The sequence below is a fragment of the Aythya fuligula genome, chromosome 3, assembly GCF_009819795.1.
Source record: "Aythya fuligula isolate bAytFul2 chromosome 3, bAytFul2.pri, whole genome shotgun sequence".
In the NCBI taxonomy this organism is placed as follows: Eukaryota; Metazoa; Chordata; class Aves; order Anseriformes; family Anatidae; genus Aythya; species Aythya fuligula.
Window position 1 is genome coordinate 110,229,161 of NC_045561.1, and position 6,109 is coordinate 110,235,269.

Sequence of the window (6,109 nt, forward strand, 5' to 3'; positions counted from 1 at the left end):
ATAAATCAAGGTCCATTTAACACTATACAGGGTGGAAATTAGAAAGTTTAGAATTGAGCAACAGTCTTTTTCTCTGTTATAAAACTCTCGTACAAATTTATATTCTGATCAATAACACATAGCATCATTTGCCCCCTGTTATAAAGAGAATATATTACCCCCTCAACAAATGTTTTCCTTTTTTTTTTTTTGTAGGGTTAAATAATTTCAAATTTTCTGGGTCAGAATTTCACAGGAAAAACAAAACCTAAAAAACAACAACAACAAAACCACCTATTTTAATAATAATAAAAAAATATATATGCAAAAACTAGATTATGTTAAAAGAGGAAAATAACTGAGAAGAGGGAAAGGAATTTATCTCTTTCTAGTCACTGCTGCAATCCATCTGACTGTTTCTCATTTACAAAAACTGCAGCATGAGTTATAAGCTCAAGTTTTATAGTATAACTTGAAGGCAGACTACAGTTTGCTCTTTTGTGTTTTGTTAGCCTTGTTAATCTAGTTGGATAATTGAACAAAGACATTTAAATCTATATCACAACCAGGAAGGGCTCTTCTTCCATGGTTTGTTCATGTAATATAACTGAATTTAACACTGTCCCATAACAGCAACTCATTTTAAGTGGATCTAAATACTGATTTTTTTTTCTTATCTGGTTACTCTAACTGGATTCCTAGATTCCTGGATTCCATTGCCAGACTTTAACTCCTCTGTGAGACTCTGCAGTCCATGCATCTTCAGCCTTGCAACTAATTCTGCACATATTTACCCTCCTTCCTTCCCAGTGATTAGTCTCAGTTTCTTCATGAAAGCTGTGGGCTTCTCTTGGCTTCACACCAGAAGAGGGCAAACAAAGCATCAAGAAAATCTAAAGTCCTTAAAAAAAAAAAAAAAAAAGGATTTCCTAACAATTGCCATTCTTTTGAAAACCATTTGACCACAAGAAAGTCAAGTCTTTAAAACTGAGGCAAAATAAAGCATTTAGGAAGTCATTTTCCTATATCTGATTTTACCTTTGCTTTTAGTCTAATAGGCCAATGTTGATGCTGGAAAGAGTATTCTCATCCTATCTCCTTTTTTTTTTTTTTTTTTTTTTTTTTTAATTTGCGGAGAAAGATTCTTCCTGTAACAAAATGACATAGAAGAAAATGTCTCTTCTGTGGTATAGTATACAGTATGTTCCTGTCCTCTAGTTTTATTCTCTTATTAAAATATGTAGTATTACTTTTTAATTTTATTATTTTTTTTACTTTTCAGATGATTCATCAGCAGTTCCTGTGCTTGATTCCACTACAAACAAATTCCCCTAGGCAGTATCCCATATTTGTTGTTTCAGGATACATTCAGTTTAAATATATGTACTAATTACCTTCAACTTTAAGCCAACTGTTGGATGCAAAAATTTTCTCAGATATATTTTGAGGAGAAAGTTGGGGAAAAATTCAGGTGAGGAAGATTTACCAAGAAATTGACAAGAATAAATAAAAGACAGATTGAGGTAGCCAGATCTGCTCCAAATGAAAAAAAAAAAAATAATAATAATAATAAAAAGATAGGTATCAATCAGTTACTAAAACTACTAAAAATATAAAGGATATATATTCTTTTCACCTTTCTGAAGTGATTTTATTACTCCCAAACTTTGGCAAAAATCTGTGAACCTTTGTTTGTCATCCAGATTATCCCATATGGCTGTTTCTTTGTCTTTTTTGTTTCAATATTTATTATTATTATTATTATGTTTGTTGTTGTTGTTTTTGTTGTTGTTGTTGTTTTTCCATTTTATGAGAGTTATAGAGTTTTAAAACTTATTTTTTTTTTTTTTTTCAAACGTATAACCTTACCTTTACTGTAGCTTAAGACCATTTATCTGCAATGGATATCAGAAACACTTTCCTACTCTCCTCTTTCTAGTACCGTGACATATTAAAGCCTGTTATCATGTTTACCCTTAGTATTTTCCACTCTAGTCTTCTAATCTTCTCTCTTCTGGTGTATTGCCATGCCTTGCCATTGAATTCCGATTATGCAGACTCCTAAAGACGTGAGGATGTTTCAGGTAGGCTGTTTGGATAACTAGTAAGGCCCTTGTATCTTCTCTTCCTAAACGGTGAAGGAGAATAAAGAACACCGGTATCAGATTTTTATGTCTCCAATTCATAGACTTCTGAGATCTTCAGAATTTACTTTATTGAAATCAGAGGCTTCTTCAATATTTCACTGTGTAATTCTTTCTTATTATGTTGAATTCAGCCTGCTTGCAAGCTGTCTTGTTATTATTGCATTCACAATCAGGTCAGCTGTCACAAAAATCTGATATAGGCAGAATTTCCTTCTGTTTATCATCCATATTTTACATCTCAAAAGTCTTTTTGTAATAATCCACTACTTTTATAATCAATATTGTCCTGACCTTTTTTTTTTTTTTTTTTTTTTTTTTTTAATCAAAATAGGTGCTGAGGAAGTTAACCTCTGTGAATATAAATTCAGCGAACTCAGACGACAGGAGACCAAGTAACTCTTACATTTCTTTCAGGTGTATCAGTCATTTGATTTTCTTTTATATTCATTGCTTCCTTCTAATTCAAATAACTTTACCACTTTTATTTTCCATATATATATTATCTCATGATAAAAAGAATTTATTATTTAACACAATAACAAACACAATCCTTGAATCTTTTTCTTATCGTGAAACTCATTTTCAAACCCTAATCAGTTAGAATTATGACCAGGGTTGACATATCACAATCTTCTTTTCATAGCACAGAATCATATAAAGGCCACAATGATAGAGATCTACAGAACCTGAATCATGTTAGAAATAAATTTTTTACGTAAATCATCCCAAACTTGTCTTGGTTCTAACCATTGGGCAGTAATTACTATTGTTTACCAAGAGATTGAGTTCCTGTTGTCTAACTTAGTCTGTACACAGATGTTATTACCCCCCTTTTTCTTATTTCTTCTATCTCCATTGTTCTGGATGTCCTTATTTTTACTACCACCTTCTGAGTAAATCCATGTCTAATATTCTATTTGTTATAGTAGTAGGCAGTGTTCATGGGCTATCTAATCAACTCTAGGAGACAGTATTTCCTTGCAATACCAAACTTGGGAATATATAGTATGTACAAAAACAGGCAGTTATGAGATGAGAACATTGATAACTTCAGATCCAATTATCTCTTTTTCATAATCAATATATTTAATATTACATATAAAAAATTACTGAATGTAAATACATATACATATATCAAATTAATGTATCATAAAGTTTTTATTATCTGATTTGAATATTTTTGACAAATAAAGAAATGTTGAATTAGAAAAAGGAGTGAGAATGTAGAATTTTACTACTAGGTTGCTCAATATCATTTAGTAAAAAATGTTATGGATTTTTAGAGTACTGATGAAACTGGCTATAGATGGGGATGTAAAGCAAGCTCTTATTTCATTAGGTCTAGGAAAGATTGACTCCTAAATATACAGATTTATTTTTCCATTGCTTTTCATCTTATACATCCATTTATAACAGTGACAAAAATTGCAAAGCAAATATCAAATACCAATAGACAAATAAAGAGACCAAAAAGAATACTGAAGGCAATAGGTGGTTTGATATATACACAGGGAAAATGTTCAGTTTTCTCTTTCTCTAGAAGTCCCTGAGGAACAAATAAGTCAGTTATTATACATAAAAAATCTAATGTTGCTTTCTTTGGTATTCTTTATATCCTATTCTTCAGGGAGCCAGGAACTTCTAGGCTTTGATTCCACTTGCACTGCTACATTCAGTATAAGTTAGGTCTGAAGATGCAGAATGCCCCTTCATTGTTGCAGCCATGAAATGAAACGATATTGGTAATGACAAAAGCTATTTAAAATATATCTATGTAGTACTTAAACACCTATCAGCAATTAGAACTTGCATAAGGTATTTTCTACAACAGTTTAGCTACTTGAGTAGCCAATAACCTGGGTATGTATATGTGACATTATTCTGAAGTCATTCTGGTGCAGGAGAAGATTCTGAAACATTCATGTTCACTTTTCATTTACACTTGCTTTTGACAGAACACATCCATCACATTTAATGAAAGCATTTCTATCTCTTGTAAATAGATGGCAATGCCTGTCAGGAAGCAAATTGTCTTCAGACCACTTTATCATAACCAAGTGAAGTAACTACAGAAACACTTGGACTAATTCGCTACTGAGTGCTGTTGAGAGATTTAGTCACACAGTTGACAGGCCACACTGTGGTCCCATACATCTGATCGTTAATTTATTGAAAAATACATACTTTTTTTTTTTTTTTTTTTCCTCAAGTAATATTGATTATGAGGTCTTAGTACTTGTAGTCTGTGACTGTTCTATCTCATAGTTTTGGTGTTCTTCATTTGAACTGTGCTTAGCCAAATAATATTGCCTTTGCTCTTCAAACTTTGGGCAGAAAGAGTGTATGAATAAAACATTGTTAACTCAGTTATTTCTAAGAGATTCCAGACTGAAGAATGTTGTGCATGTAGAAAAGAAAGAGACAGAGAAGGAAAGAAAACTAAAAGTCTGTCTTGGCCTCTTCTCTAAAGGGCAATACTGTAACCAAATTCCATATTGAATATGTTTGATTTCTTTCATGACAGAGGAAAAAAGAGAGACATGGATTTTGTTAAGATGAGTGACCTTTCATACTGCTCTTTTTTCTCTACCTCTGTCTGTATTGCAAATGCTTAGCTCACAGCTTTTAGCTGTGTGTTAACATCACACCAGTTCTTACTCTATGTTTCCTGATCTGAGCAGGTTGTTCAAGATTTTATCCTGTCTCATCCTGAAATATCTCCAAGGATGGATACCAACCTCTCTGAACAATCAGCTTTACTGCTTACTCTAGCACTGCATCCCTTCTCAATATCAGTCCAGAAGTGTACTGTATTTCCCCTTTGTCTGAGGTTGATATCATCCACTACGAGAACAAAGGCACCTAACAGAAGCATTAATGAGGGTGTATAGTAAAAGAGCATTAAATCTGCATTATGTATCCAGGCTGGGATCTGACCTTACAGAGGTGTAAGTAAAGGCTTATCTGATCCCCAAAGTGCCATGGTCACAGCTGGAAATGAAGGCTTGAAAAATAAAGTTTATGATAGGTACTAATATTACAAATTGTAGCACTATGAAATAAATCACAGGAGCCATGAAACACAACATACGGTACCCTGTTTTCAGCCAAATGATTTATTCATGAATGTACGTAATTCAAATGAATTGGCCATGAATATTCATGGATTCTCCTTTGTAACTAGATATTGTAAGGAAATCTAGGCTAATTACAACAGAAGCTCTTTGCTAGCATTTGCATAGTGGCAGTGGGAACATTTTGGAAGTTGGAATTCCTTATTGCAGTCCCAGCTGCAACCACTTCATGTGATTGAATGCATACAGAGGTCAACAAAGCAAATATGCAGTAATGCTTGGATGTAGTCTGCTGGCACCTACCCAGCCTATTTGTAGAATATGCACCATTAAACCATGAATATTACATAACTTACTGCCAGTAAAATAGTAGACATTCATGCAGAGCAAGCCTTAAGCACAAGCAAGTCAAGTGCCTTTTGGGCTATGTTCCAGTAGGCACAAGAGGTCAATTTCTGCTCACAGTTACATTAGTGCAAATTCAGTGATTTCAATTAAGTTACTTTGGTGTGAATAAAAGCCAAATTTGGCCTTGTCAACAGACTAATAACTCACAAACTGGTAATTTTCTCTTCCAGTAACAGCATTACGCAACAAATCATAGCATGATTCTTTATCTGTTTTCAGTGACATAGGCTCAGGTTAAAATGTCATAGATCTGACATTTCATTTTTTCTTGTTCTCTCAGGAACATCAGCAGGAAAATATATTTATTTTTTTTCTTTCTCTGTTCCTCTCACACTTTCAATAAATAAATAAATAAATAAATACAGGAGACATCCTGTATGGAATTGTCTGCAAACATAATAGAAAAAAAATCTATAGAAAAAAAAAATATAGAGAAAAATCTGTATAAAAGGGAGCTTTAACTTTGACAATGATGGCAAGGAAAAAAAAGAAGTATGAAGC